Source organism: Pagrus pagrus, assembly GCF_965226575.1.
Source record: "Pagrus pagrus genome assembly, chromosome: 12".
Lineage (NCBI taxonomy): Eukaryota > Metazoa > Chordata > Actinopteri > Spariformes > Sparidae > Pagrus > Pagrus pagrus.
The window spans coordinates 15,125,024-15,140,364 of record NC_140196.1 but is presented as its reverse complement, the minus strand read 5'-3'; positions in this window follow the sequence as shown (position 1 = coordinate 15,140,364).

The following is a 15,341-nucleotide window of genomic DNA, read 5'->3' as shown; positions in this document are numbered from 1 at the left end:
AGCTACTGATGGTCAGTGGAAGTGTGAGAGGGTTTTTATGCTTCGTAAACAGCCATTAAAGAAAGATGGGCAGTCCTGCAAGACCTTGGCTGAACCACCTCCAGAAACAGCCCAGCCTGGGAGTGTGGTTTAACACACTCTGCTGACACAACGTTCAATCTTGGCTGCAGCTATGCGACCTCTCTTATTTTCCTAAGTGGCAGTGTCTTATTTAGTGCCGCAGCTCTCATACAGCATTGTCTGGGAGAGCTGGGTCTTATTTTGTCCTCTCAATCATTGTTATTCAAAACTGTAGTGAAGACCGTCTGAGGCAACTTTCAAGTTCAGGTCCAATGTAGTTTAAATTCAGACTGGCGCCCTCATTTATAAAACTTCCTCCTCCTCTCAAAGACGAGTTTATTTTGTTGTATTTCCAATTGAAAGTTTGTCTCAATGTGCAGAATATAGTATGTTCAGTGTTGTAAAAAGTGCCCCGAAGTCATATGTGAGTAAAAGTAAAGGTATTGGAAAATGGAAAATGGAAAGACTCAAGTAAAGTACAAGTGTGCTTAAGTGCAGTACTTGAGTAAATGTACTTAGTTACATTCCATCACTGTGTATGCGTTAGTGTTTGACACTAGAACGCTGTTTTCACAGTCACTGAAAGTGTCAGTTTTCTCATTAAAGAGGTATTTTAAAAAGGCGGGCCTACAAACATGGTTTCAACATATATTCAACTTAGGAAACTTGACTATTTCACAGCAAGAACTTACCCTGGTTACGTTGCATTGTGGGTAATGTAGGCACCAGGTTTTAAAAAGGAAGAAGAATGTGTGAAACAAAAAAGGTGATGTCTGTGTAAGTGACTGCAATGCTAGACCAGTGGACTGCTTTTCAAAACTTGGTGCCTACATTACCCACAATGCAACTTAACCACTGGGTGACAGCACGGGGGGGATTTGTCAGATTACATGCAGCTTCCTCTGGAGCCACAAAAATCTTTATAGTACTTTTTTCACAGATGCAGTAGTACTCCCCAAGACCTGTAAACACACTTTAATGTGTAAGATTTGTGGAGTTACCCTTTAAATAACACATATTTGCATAATCATAGATTCAGGATTTTTTAATGAGGGTGAAGGAATAGATGTACTTTAAGGATTTTAACAAGAACACAGTTTCTGCAGTTTCTGGAGGGGATCTTCCATCAGTTTATGAGTACAAATGTTATTCATTAAAAGTAAAGAATAAGATATACTTGTCATGTGAATTACTCACAGTGAAGTGTAGTGTCTGTAAAGAGCAGTTCTTGCCACATTATTTATTCACATGAGAAACAAAGCAGAAACAGACATCAGAGACAAGGATTCACACAAGTGCCCCATTGTTCATTCTTAAAAAAGAATTCTTACATTTTCTCAGTGATGCTACATGTTATTCAGCAAATGCTGCCATGTTTTAATAATACAGTTTATTCATGTGAAATCTTTAATACCTCCAGTAAAAAATTAACACGTTACACTAAAGACATGTGAAATAATGGGAAAACTGACTGAAAAGAAGAAAAAGTAAACTAAGGGAAGAAAAACTGCTGCTGGTAGATGAGGTACATCAGAGAAAACATAATAAGGGGAATTTGGTACGTCAATAAAGCAGATAATGAGAGAAAGTCAAAAAACAAAATGTATTTCTCAGAGCTTGTTGGAAATAATCTGTCACACGACACAGTTTCAAGAACAACCCAGATAATGTGTTGTTACAGGGACATGTAGAAAAGTAGGATAATATAAAAGAATGGAAACAGGGAAAACACAAAGTGTCTGTGTTTATGTGCCATCTGAGAGAATCATTTCACTGTCATCTACACCACAACAACAGCCAAATCCCACTGTGTTGCCTGAAAAATACATGAAATCCTCTCTTTTTCTGCCATCGTCCACCAGCAGTTGGCTGCAGCGAGAAAAATGCTTTCCCTAAAAGAGCTTTTGGATGATGAACGTCAGATTCACTCAACTCTTTAGATGAGTGCAGCTTTTTGCAGTCGCCATTTTAGTGAGCATCAACACTGTTTTGAGGGATTTTTAGGATTGTGATTAATGCTTAATTTGTGTTACATTTCTGTGAGAAAAAATAAATTACGATCATGAAGATGTGTCATAATGGGTGGAACATTTTGTGTGTTCACATTAGTAAAAGTAGCACAATTAAGTATACTTTAAACCAAATCAGTGTGCAAACTAAAAACATTAGTTTTCCAACGCATAAAGGAAATGAAGGTCAGGTGTGGAGGCGGTAATCGCAGCTGCCAAAATGTCAAATCAATTGCAAATGGTGCATGAGAGAGATGTCAGAAAACAAAACACAACAATGGAATAATGAAAGACTTCGAAAACCAATTTGCTTTTATTTGTGAAGATGAATTGGTAACACATCACTTCCTGTTTGTATAAAACTGTAAAATATTGATTTCTTGTTTGCTACCAGCAAAAACAGTAAAGATTATATATTATATTTTCCACAGAGTTACTTTGTAGCGTGGTATTTAAAGCTGCAATGATTAGCCGAGTAATCGATTAGTCAATCAACAGAGAATCGGCAACTATTTTCATAATCATTTGAGTCAAGCAGTTCAAGCCTCCTAAATATGAATTTCTGTTGCCTCCCCTCCTCTCAACATCAAAGTAAACTAAATATCTTTGAATTTTTGACAGACAGAAGTAGTGTTCATCATGAGCTCCATCACTTTTGATAGATATTTTTACCATTTTATATGGTGGCACTGATGATAGGGATACACATTACTGTATGTATCTAGGTATTTAAAGTTTGTCAGATTTGTTAGTGGACCTTTCTTCAGCATCACTGAGTTCAGAAACACTGAGCCAGGACTCTAATATAAGAGTAAGATATTCAGCATTTCAAGAAAAACTTTGTGTGAACTCCTCTGAGCCGATCATCCCAGGATGCTTATTTTCATACTTTCAAACTGAAACTCTTATTTTGGAGCGAGACAGATCAAACTCACTCAGTATAATTAGCTCCTCTGCATTTCCTGTGTGACACCACTCGGGCCACGGAGGCGCAGGGAGAGGCTGTGCAGCCGAACTGACAGCTTGGTATGCACAAGTGTCACTGACTCCCGCCAACCCCTGTGAGGGTCAAAGGTCGCCCAGCCATTTTCACAGATGTTGTTTTTTTTTTCTCTTAAAGCAACTGGATATCTACTGATCCCGCTGAGAGTCCAGGACACCGAGGTAACTGTGTTACACATTCTGCAGCTGCTCACAAACTAAATGAGCTTGCGTGTAGAACATTGTTAAATCTCCTTCATTATTTAATCAAGCAGGCGTGAAATTGATTGAAATGATATCATGCGCCTCTGAAATAGATTAAAAATTCTCAACATGATCAATAGGTGGCACTCATGATCCTTGACAGTTTTGCAAAGTCATCTGTTTACAGGCATAAATAATCTGTGATTACAAATAGGCTTTTTTATTCACTAGTTTTCACATTTTTGGTCCTCTGTCATTCATCATTGTTGAGTATGTTTGTAAAATGTTGCAGTGATATCTGTTATATCCTAAATAATGAAACAAAACTTTATTCATCAAACATAAAAATCATGTTGCTCAGCTTTAATAGATGTTATTTTGAACAACCCTGCTGAGTGAAACAACCTTTTCTGCCACTGAAACATTGCCCATCCTTGTCCTTCATTCGCATTCTTGGCTGCTGAAGCTCTTATTCAGTCATTTATCACCTCCAGATTTGATTAATGCAACAGCACCCTCTACGGCACATCCTCCAAAGTCCTGCAGCACATCCAAAAACCTGCAGCCTGAGTGCTCTCTCTCTCTCTCTCTCTGTCTCTCTCTCTCTCTCTCTCTTTCTCTCTCCTCTGATCTATTACATTACTCACTCGCTCCAAAATGCCTGTTGGCTTTTCTCGCAGCAAAGGATACAGATCAATCCACTTCTCTCTACTTAAAGAGCTGGTCATCACGTGGCTCCTTTCCCATCTCTGTGGTCTTCTTAACAATCTTATGCATTACTGGAGCTGATGCCAAATGTCCTGAACCTGACTGCAAGGACAGGAGACCTACAAATTTATCATTTCCCACCTTCAATCAAACTGTTAACAGCCCCTTTTTATGCTCTCACAGGCCATGACTGATTTGTCTAGCCATCTTTTGTGAATGTCAACTTACATCCAAATGACAGATTGCATGGAATTGATCTGTAGTACCTCTCTGGTTCTTTTCATCTTCAATTGTATTGTTCAGCACCGTATTAGACACTAGCTGTAGGCCCCCTTCTTTTGTTTTTTGTTTTACAAAAATCGAAGCCTGCTAAATCATTTAGATTCCTACAGACAGACATGTTCAGACAACTTTTTACCCGTAGTCCCTACATTGCAACACAATATCTAAATTGTAACACAAATATCTGTGCTTCTTACTCCTTACATTTTTAAAAACAGGCTCATTACCTGAGTTTTCATGCATTCAGTGCATATCACGCATGACAGATGTAGCATGACGAAACAAGATATAGCAAGACAGGAACAGACAGAGAGGGAGACTCGAATCGGGAGAAAATGCATGTATCGGCAGAGACCCTGCAGCCCTCTGCCTGGATCTTCTTATTTTCTTGGTTTTTGCTGCTCGCAACGCTTTACTAACCCAAAATGTCGGTATTTGACGTCCTTGGAATGAGACTCAACAATCTGTCTGGTGCATTTATGAGCAGCTCGGACAATGATTTTACCTGTAAACTGAATTGAATTGGTATAATGATGTGAGGTTCAGTTAGCTCTGAACAGAAATGGCCGGTAGAAATGTCTCAGAGCGATACTCTTTACTTTTGAGTACATTTAAGAGTCTGTGCTTTCTTACTTCTACTTTAATAAAGAATGCGTGTACTTTTGTCACCTCTGGCTACCAGAGGAGCTAGTTGGTAAATCAAACTCTACAATTCAGTCAACAGAGGAGCGAAACATTTGTTCCCTCTAAATGTTCTAGCTCAGTGCTGTTCTTTGCTCTTTCTTCAATTAAGGAAAAACTCTCCTAATTGAAGCTATAGCAGCACCTATGCTAACCTCTTGAGGAGCCACCATTATTCTTTTCGATCGAACAGCCTCCCCTCTCGCCGGTCGTCACACCTAAACCACCCCCGAAGCTGTCAGTAGTTCCTCTAAGAATTCTGATTGGTTAAACCACTGTTGTTCAGACACATGCACACAGCTCGAAGCCTGGAAAAATTGCTGATCTTGCGCAGCTAATTCATAAACCAGAGTCTGGAGAAGTTAAAATTTGGATCAGATGATGGCACCAGTTGAAGAATTAAGCAATCAACAAAGTTATTAGAATTCCTCCTGAGAGGGACATCTATCCAATCGTTGTTGAGACATTTCACTCAAAACTGCGAATGTGAACATGCTGGCGCTAGAGGATCATGAAAGATAGTAGGGTTCATCCTCTGGGAACCACAAAAGTACACATTTTCATGGAAATTCACGCGATTTCATTCAGAATAAAAGTGGTAGACTAGAAAACACAACAGAACCAAAAAATACTCCTCTGCACGAGAATGCCAATAAAAAACATGTTTGAGTCCAGTAGAAAATTTGCATTTGTTGTAAATACATCAATCAGAGACATCAGTATCACAGAGTTAAGGGGCTCGTTGGACATCAGAGAGCAGTCAAAAGCGGTTTACCTCCAAACTCTTTCAGCCATAGCCGCACATAATGGACAGTCATGCCTCTCGGAGCCAGCTAGCCCATTAGCCTGGGCTAATGCATCCAGGACTCCCCGCCATGCACTGCCCATCACTCGAGACTGGATCTGGTTTCACATAGAAGCCGCCTCATCTCCTTGTGCTCGGGGCAACTCTCGCTCCTAAACAACAACCTCTGAGGAGAGAAAAGTTTGTTTTCTCTCTCGTACTAATAAGTTTGTGCGCTTTGTAGCTATAGGTTGTAAGGTTAAGGAGAGGTTAATAGGAATCTGTAATAATATTGAACATTTCAGAGGTTTTCCAGACAGATATATTGGGGGTTATTACTAGTGTGTGCACATATATAACACCAACATTTATAAAATGCTAAGTTTTTACATTGTATGCTCAATAACACGTATCAGATTGCTGTTTCTCCTCAAAATGTGATGTGGATATTGGCTCAATCAGAGGGTGAAATTGTTTTTGACCATGCCTGTGATCTTGGGTTTCACAGCTCTGCTGTGCTAAATGGACCGGGTGCATTAGGGGCCGGAGAGGAGCGCGCTGCAGAGTGCTCTTAAAAGGCGAGGGGAGAAAAACAACTCGAGACAGCCTCCCTGTTTCTTTCAGCCCCACTGCCCTGCTGTGGAGGGACAGTGACATGTAGCAACCATGTATGGAAGCGCAGTGTATCGGGTTGCGGCCGTCAAATCAAAACAATCATCCTGATGGAGAGAGGGCAAAATGTACATGGAGGGGATGGTGACGGACATGAGGGCCCTTGTGTGATGGAGGGTGAAAGTTTTCCATTTCCTCGGCTTTGTTTCAATGGGACAGAGTTTGTAACACAAAGGAAACTGATTCTTTAGTAGTATGCGTTGTAGTTACAATACCACACAAAGAAAATACTTCAATACTTGTAAAAGTCTTGCATTAAAACCTTACTTCAGTAAAAGTATGTAAGTTTTATCAGCAGAATGTACTGGAAGTATCAAAAGTAAAAGTAATACCACTGCACATTTAGTCCTGGCTGCAGGAAAGTGTGTGTGAGACTCAAAAGAAACTACAGTGGCCGTGCTCATTATAATGAATGAACATGTTAATTTATGTGCTTTAAAGACAACGATGTTTATAGCACAGGACTAATCTATATCAGGCTTTGGCTTCACAGATTACACTGACAGGATCAAGTCATTGTTGGTTTGACTCTGCACCTGGGATTTGTTGATAATAAGAAAAATATAGAACAGCACCAGACTTATTTGTGTCTTATTTTGTGGGTATTTATTATTTCATGAGGTACGTACAGCCTGTCTTTGACATTTAAGACTGTTCCCACAAAATGGATTATCCGTGCTTTCTCTAAATAGAAGTCATTAACAAAGCTTTTAAGGGTTTGAATTTCTCTCCCTGCACATTTCTTTCTATTGTAATATCACCTGATTTGTCTGATTTAACTTCATGCATACTTTGATTCAATATTTAAATCAACTCCCTCTACTTACATTGGAATATAATGATTTATCAAGTGTTTTAATTTACTATTTAGCTTTATCTTATTTCATTGTGTATTAGTTCTGTCAGAGTGCCAAACGAGAGACCACTGTTCAGGACGGCGTTTCAACATTTGTAAGTAAACTTGTAAAACGAGATATAAGGACATTTTCCAGCAAGGTTTGTGGTGAGAACCAGGTAAGCTAAAAACATGATCTTTTTCTAACCCTAACCAAGTGGTTTTTGTGCCTAAACCTAACCAGAGCACATGCACAACACTGTCACAACATAAAATTGAAAATTGAACCTTGAGAAACACAAAGTTGCAACACAAAGAAAGATAAAGTATCGACATACCAACTCTCAAGTTATCCATGGTTTGTTGTATTCTGGCGATTGGGTTGTAAATCCACAGCCATTAATAAGTGATCTAATGCTTTACAAAATATTTGAAAGTACTATTTTACTTTCATTGTAAATAATTTCTCAGTTTGACATTAAAACACATAAAGCTACCTGTATTTGTCATTAAGTGTTTGCTTCATTGAATCTGTGAGTTCTGTCAAAATAATTCTAATCAATATAACGTGTATCTCCTACATGATTGGGAGGGGAACTGGTTGGGTAAACAGGAGGTTTTCCCCCTTTGTTCTCTTTGCTTTGCTGTGTTTATTATGCTCAGATATGTTTGTCCTAAGCACTAATAAAACATGCTTTTGACTCAAAACTTGAACTAAAATCCTGGGCTGTTCCTGACTGAAGAATGATCCATCCTGCAGACAGTTCATTCTTTTATATTTGAGCTTATGTCTCCCTCTCACTCACAAACCACATTTTCTCTCTTCCACCACAAGAAGGGTGACTCATCACGCTGAGGCAAATATGCCAATAGTGCGCGCTACCAGCAGGGTGTGTAAATTCCACACCTGTCCCATCATCCTCTTTCCCTCCTTATCCTCCTCTCCCCTCCCTTCCCTTTTTTGTGCCTTCTCTCTTTTCACACATGCTCCCCCCCTCGCTCACCCACACCTCACACTGAACAGCTTGAGGAGCAGAAAGCAGCGCTGTCTTGCTAAGAACATGCAACAGAAACCAGAGGAACCAGCAGAGAGAACGCTGAAGGCCTCGCTCTGTCTCGTCAGCCCGCTTTCTTACTTACAAACAGGTGAGTTTACAACCATTACAAGCACTTTTATGACTAGATGCATGAGGGATGGTAACTAAGCTCTTTGGTCAATAGAGGAGGAACGATAAACATGTTGTTGGGATTTTACTGCAGTGCATCTTTTCTTATTTGGGGATATTTTTGCTGAAGATGACGCTGCTGAATTGCTTGTATCGACTGTTTTAAAGTATTGCTCTTTCCTCCGGTTCCCCCTAAATTTCTGTATTTCTGTATCTTCCAATAACACCCACTTTTTCTTATGAAAACCACTATCTCTGAAATGTTTTGCCTGCTTTTCCCCTCCAGAAGCGACAGTTAAGTTAAGTAGAACAAGCCTTGAAAAGTTGAATAAAGTGTTTAAAGGTGATAGGGGAGGTTTTGTTGAATAATCCCAAAGATGGATCATCGCACGTCTTCTCCACAGGAACCCAAGGAGGTGGCGGGATGACAAAGGCTGCAGCTGCCTTTTCTTCTCCTGAAGCAGGGTGAAAAATGACATAATGGCTGTGGAGCTCAGGTAACTTCACTTGGACACTGATACCCTTGAAACTAATCCAACTCCTGGGTTGTGTTTACAAGATTCGTGCCGCTGCGAGAGTGTGAAATCCAAGTCTATCCGAGTGGATAATGACAACAAAGAAGTGATGAGGGAAATTACAGAACTCACTAATTAATACCGGGATAAATGTTATTATCTTGTAGTGTTGTTTACTTAAGATTTATCCACTTAGAGGGGAGAATAATCTAAACATGATCACATGACGCTTGCAGGCAAATTTTGCCATCGAAAGAGGAGTAAATTGTAGAACTCACACACAAAAAAAACACAATTCATGCAAACTTGTGAGTGCAGCATGAGGCTCCAGGTCGAGGCGGCGTGAACGTGAGAGCGAGTTGTTTTCCTACGAGCGGTGATGTCATGACACCACTCTTTGGGCGGACTAACAGTTTATCCTGAAAACTGAGCCCGTGTGTCCTGAGGCTCAGACAAACTATCTGAGTACAAATGATGGAGGTAGAGACTCCTCACAGCTGCAGAGGGGAGGAATATACCCACCGTGTGAAATGAGAAAGTCAATATCTGCATTTAAAAGTTTATAAAACACCAAAGGATCGTGTAAAATGCATACAGTTTACATCTTTCATGTAATGGACTGCACAGAGCTGGGGTCTGCGACTGGGCCTGGTTTGACCGAACACTATTTTCTTCTTTAGTATTTACATCCAAGCTCAAATACTGTGCTTAAGTACAAGATAGTGGTACTTTATTGAAGTACTTCCATTTTCTTTCACTTTCTATATCTACTCCACCACGTTTCAGAGGTTAATATTCCACTTTTTGCTCCACTACATTTAAATAAATCCAAGAAAATATGATGTATCATATACTTAAAGGAAAAGTTCACCAAAGAAATTAGAAATTCAGTCATTTTGAACTCTGGAGCTTCACAGCAAAACAGCATTGCAGCGTTCGCCTTAACAACTGAAGAAGATGAGGACTTGTTTTAAAACGAAAAAAACAAAAGAAACCTAACATGGCTCCATAATACAAGACTCTGGAAGCCCAGAGATCCCTAATCGATTTGAAATGATGTTATTTACACCCTTTATTTCAAGCGGAAATCTTCACAGTAGCTCCTGGACTGAAGCGTTAGAGTGCACCCTGTCTAAAGTGCGGCATAAGCTCTGCTGCTTGTCGAGGGTGTAAATGATGTCTTTTCAAATCTGTTTGGGATGCGGGGCTTCTGGAGACGTGGATTATCCTCGACGAGCTGTATGGAGACATTTTATGTTTTTCTCCATCTTCTTCAGTTGTTTAGGAGAATGCTGTAACTGTTTTGCTGGGAAGCTCCAGAAATGTTTTATGGATGGCAAAACTTCACCAGAAGGTGAGTAGATAATGACTGAATTTCCACTTTTGGGTGAACTTCAACGTCAACACAACATTTTGAATGGAGGACTTTTACTTGTATTGGAGTATTTTTACTTTGACTTAATTAAATGATCTCAGCAGTTGATTTGGGAACTGATGTGATCCGGTTTACTTTATTAACATGCATGTCATGAAAGGAGCTTTTCTGTTATTGCATTGAAAGTGCAGTCCACCTCTTTGACCAACCACTCATCCTGTCTCCACACATCCTACATTCATATTAGTGGTCAGTATAACACATAAGACGTATACAGTTTGTCTTTATGAGCACATTTCCTGTGTTTTCTTGTATATGTAATGATTTCTTTTCCCGCAGTGATCCTGGACTTCTCATTTGAATAAGTCACAGCAAGAAAGCAGCAGCAGCAGCAGACACTGTTACTTTTGCAGGACCGAGCATGATTGCAGCATCACTTAAATCCATTACGTCCATTCAGAATCTGTGTATTTTTATGAGTCGTGTAAAGATTTTCTGTCTTGCAGAATGAGACACACAAACCTCACATTCCCTGCTGTGAACGTCACTCTGGGATGACTTTTCTGAAGGTGCAGAACTTAGCTCATTAGTGAGCATTGAACCAAACAGGAATTGTTCACAGTGGCTAAGTTCAGTGTCTGACATGAAAGAATGAGCTCCTGCATACCTGAGAGCTCCCGGCCGTCCCCAAATGGAGAGGGGAGGGAAGAAGGATGCATGGGAGAGAAAAAAAAAACAGACCACCTGTACTGTAAAAAAAGAGGAATGCTTTAAAAATCTTTGCATGTCCAGACAGCCTGTACAGTAGTCAGCCTCTCCTGATTTATGAGGGTTTTATGAAGAGGAAGAGGAAGAGGCGAAGGCAACAATGGAGGACACAAGGACACAAGACTCTATATTTCTATTTTTGGAAAAGATTGTTATATAAAGCTGCAGATTTTCCAGGACAAAGATGATTTCAGTCAATAAAAACCATATCAATGTGTCAACTGTGGCCTCACTTTGCCTCGCAGAGTTTAAAATAGAACCACAGCTTGTTAAAACTTGTGCTCTCAATCACTTTTGGGATTATGTGTTAATGTGGACTTTTCCCAGTTGTATACTCCTGTGCCTACTGAACTGGATTCAGTGTGATTTTGCAGAACTGGCTCAGTCCAGCAGGAACAAGAGTGACACTAAATATGACGCCAGCAGCGCCAACGAGAACATCATCACACCCTCCTTTAAAATAATCATAAGGAACTCATCGTAAAATGACCAAAAACATGTTCATCACAGCACTCAGCAGCAGGTAATTTTGGAGTCAGGAGTGATGAATTTGCGATTTGGGCACAAAGAAATGATGTGTGTGTCTGTGTGTGTCTGTGTGTGTCCTAATTTGTCTCCCTGTGTGGCTGAGTCTGGCTGCCTCTGCAAGTAGTCGTTATCAACAGCAGCTGATTTGTGCTGAGTAACACTTTACTCTCTTCATTCCTCACACCGTAATAAGCTGTCAGAGTGTCTGCGAGCCTCCTCACTAAATTGGGATACACCGGCTCAACGCCTCTGCGGCCATTATATAGCTGAATGGACAGGCGCTGCATTAGCATAAGCAAAACTGATCATCCTAAGACATGCTATTGATTTTGGATGTCCTCAGTTGTCGGGGTGCCGCATGAACAATTACTTTTCACCTTGGGCCATTTTCCTGGTGGTCTCATCAGTTTTAAAATTCTGCAGATGTGTGAAAATCTTAATATAGCCTTGCTCTCAAAAAGAAAAAATACATTGTTGAATTCACTGCTGTTACAGACTGTATCTGTGCCACCAAACTCAATCCATGCCGAGGAAGCATGATATACAGACCAGACTGTGCTGATTCCATCATTATCTTTTCTCACGTGAAGGTGCAGAGTCCATCTCAAACGTGCACAGATTCTACTTTCTCTGTCTGTTTTTTCTTCCTTGTGTGAATATGTCAAAAACTGAGCCATCAAGAAGATTGAAGTGCCTCCTCAAAGTATCAGCAGCCATTGCTCCAGCTCTCACAGGCTTATTTTGTGTTGTTTTGTGAATTTTACCTAAGCCTAATTATTTCTGGTATCCGCCCGGTGCTTACATCTTTATTTCTGTGTTTTTGTCCTTTTAATGTAATTGTTTCGATTACTTTAATTTGCATTCAAATGTTATGCTGCATTTCCTCTTTAAAGTCCCCCTCCAGTCCAAAAAATGTGTTATTCTTCCTGTTCCTTCTGTTGAATGTTTGAATTTTAAGAGGCCAGCCTAAAGGCATTATGTGTGACATCATAAATAGTTTGGAAGCCAATCCCAGTCCAGTATTAGCCTACTAATGACCAAAACATGGTATAAAATAAAGCTGGTAAAGCTGATAAATAGCCACATTTAGACTACAGAGGTTGAGACCAGGGGTGCAAATGCTCCCTGTAGCTTTTGCTGCATGGTGTAAAATCTGGCCGTCATAAAAACTTTCAAGAACTTCTTTAGACGTGTGTGACTGAAGTTGAAAAGATGTCTAAAATTACTTTGTAAAAGCTTTAATATGGAACCCTGTAAGGATGTCGTTTGGACATCACTAGTGAACGTTGAAAAGACGTCTAAAATAGGCATAAAAAAAACTCCAATTCGCTCTAATTAACTCTAATTCTGGCTCTCCATCAGACTCCTTTTCAACGTCTGCAAAGACATTGAAAAGACGTCTTTTGGATATGTTTTTGCAGTCTAGTAGGAGACCAGCAGTTAAACTTGTGAAATGACAAATATTTGCAATTTTATATATCCTGGAATTTATAATGAGGTAGATGGAGCAGGTGCCATTTTAAGGATTTTAACATGGTAATTATACTTTTTTTTCTGAAAAAAAAAAAACATATTTGAGAAATTGTGTGTATGCCTTAACTCAGGATCTTTCATGCTTTTGTTAAGCAGCTTAAATTTTGTATGAAAAGTGATATAGTAAAGACTTCCCTTGCCTTGATTTGTGTGTGTTATTGAAACAGCAGAGGTAAATTTTATAAACTCTGTGACAAGAAGAGGAAATAACTTGTGAAGGTGAGATAGGAACATCCAATTGCAGCAGAAAGTGATTCAAAATGAACTTGTTTTTTCATCTAAAGCTAAACTGATAAAACTGACCTCTGTGAAGGCATTTGTTTGTATAATAACTGCTGCACATCACAGGCAAACTGCATGAAATCCTCTCAGACAGTCTCAACAGCACGAAGGTTCACTGCAGATTTTCATTGATTTGCATCACATTGTACAGGTGTTGAGTTTATTGTATTCATTACCTGTATATACTAAATATAGTATCCTGTGAGAAAAGGCCAAATGATAACCAAGTAAGTTAAGGTCACTATACGCAGCCACATGCACAGTTTCAGTTCCTGTTGAGCATTAAAATGCTGATCACAGTCAAACAGGATTATTTACATATTTTTAAAATACGTTGTTGTGATTTGTCGTCGCTGGACGCAGCTCTACAAGCCACATATTGTTAAAGATAACCTTAAAATAACCTTACATAGCCTCTTATAAGTGAATAAATGCTTCACTGTTATTCAAGAGGAAACAATCCCTGAACTTTCGGTCGCTGCTTTCACAAGACGGTTTGAGGCCAAAATGTTAATTAAAAGTGTTGAAAGGATTTGTAGCTTCAAGAGGGCTGACCAGTTCTTCTTCTTTTAGAGCCCAGGAGCGTCAGACAGGTCAATGCACCCGATACCACTGAAAGCTCTGCCGATTGTTAATAACACTTACTGAGCAGATTCTCTCCTCTGAATCTGATCCCTTTTGGACAACACTAAGGAACACCTGAGGTAAACATGAAGAAAAATAAGAGGCCTTTTGTCTCATGAGCAATCAGTTTAACGAACAAACTTCAGTAAAAAATGCTTTGTTCTGTTACAAGAATATTATTTCTTACTTTAAGAGTATTTATGTGACATTAATAGATTGTCATAGATGCGTCAGTGTGTAAGTAGCATGTTACCTCATACAGTTCAGTAGTTCAGTTCAATGATTGTCAGACTAGGAGTCAGGACATCAAAGGACTACAGTAGATACATTTAGGGGGATGATTAATTGGGTGGAAAAGAAAAAGTTTACTTTTTACTTTTTACTTTTTTGTGAAATAACTGATAATTGTACGTCTTTAAGCATTGACAGATTACTTAAATGACATAATTTGAGAAGTTTGGAGGGGAACTGTGTCTCATAGCGGGCTGATCATAGATATCTGACCCCAACATGACACTACTTGTTTGTCACTAGCCTAAACTATTGATTCAATCTTGAACTACACACGGTGTTGTATGAGGCTATAATGTGTTTAATATTAATGTAAATAATTGATATTAAAAAATATTGTTCTTTGTGTCAGCTATATATAGCTGACACAAAGAACAATATTTTTTTCTGAATTTTAGTGGTGTAGAAGTACTAGAAAAAATATAAATACTGAAGTACAGTACAAGTATCTTAAAATTGTACCAAAGTACAGTACTTAAGTTGTGCAAAGTAGTGGTGCAAAGTACATTTACATAAGTACTATGCTAAAGTGCAATTTTGAGGTATTTCCATTCTCTGTTTCTTTGTACTTCTACTCCACCACATTTCAAAAGGAAAAATCTTAACTTATTACTCCACTACATGTATTTGATAATTTTAGTTACTGGTAACTTAGCAGATTCTATATATACTCAATAAAAATATATTATGATAAAACTTTAATATATATAAAAATAAGTAAAATATATTTATTTTATTGATACAATCCAACAGTTTGACTGATTGTCCCTGGAGTACACAAAGAAAAAATTCCTAACGGAATTTAGGAGAATAAATCAAAACAGAGATATCCGTTTGTGCTTGTGAGGGATAAATAAAGTTTTATCATAACATATTTATTGATTATATATAGAATCTGCAAAGTTACCAGTAACTAAAGATATCAAATAAATGTAGCAGAAAAAAAAAAGTTTAAACTTTGCCTTTGAAATGTGGTGTAGTAGAAGTAAAAAGTAACAGACAATGGAAATACCTCAAAATTGTACTTAACTATAGTACTTGTG